We start from the raw sequence: 3,589 nt of genomic DNA, 5'->3' as shown, positions 1-3,589 counted from the left end.
AAAAAAAAAAAAATAAAATGCATTAAAATGTCATAATGAAACCAATTGCTTTATACATGAACTTAGATGTAAAATGTATTTAAGCAAAATAAGCATTTTCTCCTTCACATCCAGTGAAAATTAGTTAACAAAAAGAACCCACAGTTATGAAGGCTGAAGAGAAATGTCATCTCAGGTGTTAAGGTGCCTCATATAGCTTTTAGTGCCAAATTCTTTGAACTTTCTTTTTTTGGGAAGTTTTATTATGAGCATGTAATGAAAACAGGCTGTGGTCGAGAGCCAACACTGAGACATGATCTCCTCCTCTTGGTAACTTAGGTCTGTCATAAGGGAACAGCAACCAGTTAGAAACAAACAAATTGTCACTAATAGCATAGTTATTTGATGGGCTTCAACTTCTGCGTTCGTAGGGCTTTATTGTGGCTCATTCAATCCAGAGCTTTTTAGGGGGAAACCTCCATCTCTTCTCAGAATCTAATCATACGATAATCTAGGTGATCAAATTGTCTTATGCAGATTTTCTGTTAACCCTCTATTGTCCAAGGGCTTCTCTGAATTGGTTTTAGTATATTTAGTTTCTGCTGGATGGAATTCATACCTTCAGTTGGACAAGAGTGTCTGGGCCACTGTCATCTGCCATGCCCCTCCCCCGCCTCCATGTGCCTTCTGTCCAGTTCTGCCTCACCATATTCTTATTAGTGCTTCTGCCCCGCAGAGGTATTGTCCACAGTGCCACCCCCTCTGTCTTACCCAAAGGGCTGTTTGCTCTGATTAAGTTTATCACAAGTTTATGAACGACTGCTCTTTGTCCAACATTAGGTTAAGAGTGAGGAAATGGAGACGACGCAGTTCCCTCGTCCTTTAAAGCCAACTATATAAAGGGGAACAGGCAAACAAATGGATCATTTAAATGTAAGGTGGAAGGTGTTTCACCAGAGACAAAGAAGGCAGGAGAGGAAACTCAGGGCAGCTTTTCTGGGGACAATGACTTGAGCCTGGAATGATGAGTGAACCCCACCCGACTCCGGCAAGGCTCGGGAAATAACACAGAATAGGGGGTGTAAAGAATATAAGAGCAGGAGGGTTGGGACGAGTGCTGTGACGCAGAGTCTTCTGGATGGGACATGGCCATTATACTCACGAACTCGTAGAAGCCATGGATACCTGTGCAAGACCAGTCAGTCGTCACGCTAGCATGTCTGGGGACAGGTTGTGATGGGCCATCCCTAGCTGAGGAACTACCAGTTGGCAATTGCCGACTGGAGAAGGGAGAGCCATTTTTTTTTTTTTTCGTTTTCTTTTTCTTCTTTTATTGGATATTTTCTTTATTTACATTTCAAATGTTACCCCTTTTCCAGGTCTCCTCTCCGGAAACCCTCTCACCCGTCCCCCCGTCCCCTCTCTGGTAGGTTGCCCATGTTCGGGTGGGTGCCCTCACATCCATGTGCACACGGGGAGCACAAATAGATTTGAGTGGCCTATAAAAATATTAGAGGACACGAAGAGGTGAGGAGGAAGTGTTGAGGGGATAAGAGGAAGGAATTAGGGTGGGCATGATAGTGATTCACTGAATACACGTATGAAATTGTCAAGGAATAAATAAAAATATTCTAAAAAAAAAAAAAAGCAAATGAATTGGGGCCCTCTATTGAGGGTGAATTTTCTAGGCAGAGGAAAGAGTGAACTGTGGATATTTTGATGCAGCAGAAGTATAGCCTTTGCTGGTAAGGATGGCAGGAACAGCACCCCTGGGTCCTGTTTGCAGAATGACTTGGCTCAGGTGAGTAACTTTCTGAAGACTGGCAGCCTTTATTTATGCGAGGACCCAACTGCAGCAAGGAGAAAAGAAATCCCCTCATCTAAAAATGTCACACAGGGTAAAGTGAAGTCCCTCACCCTCCTGGGATATTTCCCCATTTTCCCTCTGTACTTGAATAAGCTGTACTTTATGTGACAACTGTTTTTTATTAGGTAGCAAACTGTGGAGCACATAGAAAGCACTGTCCCATAGCCACATGCTGTACGGATGTCATCCTGATGACAGCGCTGAGATGTCATCTGCGCAGTTTAACCTTGGTTTCACAGGTGTCTTTCTCACGGACAGACACTGCCGTCGATGCTGGATGTATGCTATTCAATAATAGAGAGAGCTTCTTGTTGCCCTGTGTCCAGTGGCAAGGGAGAATTGATATAATTGTGATGTTGTCGTGAACAGAAGGGAAGAAAGTGTGATTAACAATGCTATTTTCAAGTATAAGTGGCTGTGCAAGCAAAAGAAAGTATTTCCAAAGAGGACACTGGGCTAGATGCTAATTACTCTATAGCCACACTCATTAGTGTTGGGATATCCTATTATAAAGAGAGGCCAGCACTGTTGTGCAAAGCCTATCTTAGAGACAGACACTTTTATGTGTGAGTGCAATTTCTAATAATAAAAAAGATAATTTTGTAAGAGATTAAAATCTTTATCAAAGTCTGGGGATATTTTAACTTTGGGCTCCATCTGTCAGTAGGGGAGCCTCAGTGTGGATTCTCAGGGGTTAAGCAATTCTGCCAGAAGCTCACCAAGTGCAGTTTGTGACAAATGGCTGACCCCTAAGGCCACCAACCCTGGCTGCCTGGTGTTCTGCTCGGCCCCTGCCTAGTAGCCCCTTATTCTCTTACCTCAGACCAGACCACTCCTCTAGCCTGAGGCAGGTATTCTCATTATGATCCATAATTAAGTTGAATAGACTTTGTAATTGAACAAGCATCATACACTGGGGACATTTGATGGGCTTAGCTCATCAGGACTTCAGAGGGCTGTGTGAGGGAGAGGGAATGGTGGGGGCTGGCATCGCTTGCTCACTTTTACAGGCATTTGTTGACACAGATCAGGCATCAGCCTGTTTTTCAGAGACTAGCATTTCAGTTCCCTATAGTACGGAATTATGAACAAAGGTGGCTAAAAACAAACTTCCTGATTTGCGAGATGAGCTTCCTTGTACCTTGCTTAGGAGGCAAAGATGGTTCTTGTGTCAGGATGCTCTTCTCTGCACGTTTCATGGACACCAGAACTTAAGTGGAACGAAGACAGTGTCTCTGTCTGGGGTAGAGACATGTGGCGAGAGCAGGGAAGAGGCAAAGCTACATGTCTTTGCCCTCTCCCCTAGGCTAATTATTGCTTACGTTCTCCATCAATCAAATGCTTAGCCAGTTCACCAGTGACTGATGAGACACTTTCCAGTGGGGCTGCTACTCAAAGTATTGTGAACAATGAATCAAGTTTAATGAATTGCAGAGTCAAAGGGGAAAGAAATGAAGGGTGTATAGTGATTGAGGTGAACAGATTTATTATTGCTAGATCAATATGATTTTCTTTATAATACACAAAAGGTAGCACAAATCATCCCAATAGAGGAAATTAACCCAATCTTGGATGTGAGTTAATTTATATTGCAAATTTACATATTTGTATTACGAGAGGTCATAGTACTGTACTTTATTCATTTAGAGCCCTTGATAGATTTTTTTTTTTATTACTTGAGCTAGCAAATAATTATTTTATCTCTAAATTATAGTTTGGTATCAACACATATGTATGTCAGTT

The sequence above is a fragment of the Mus pahari genome, chromosome 22, assembly GCF_900095145.1.
Source record: "Mus pahari chromosome 22, PAHARI_EIJ_v1.1, whole genome shotgun sequence".
Classification (NCBI taxonomy): domain Eukaryota; kingdom Metazoa; phylum Chordata; class Mammalia; order Rodentia; family Muridae; genus Mus; species Mus pahari.
The sequence above is the reverse complement of the archived record's forward strand: the minus strand, read 5'-3'. Positions refer to the sequence as shown.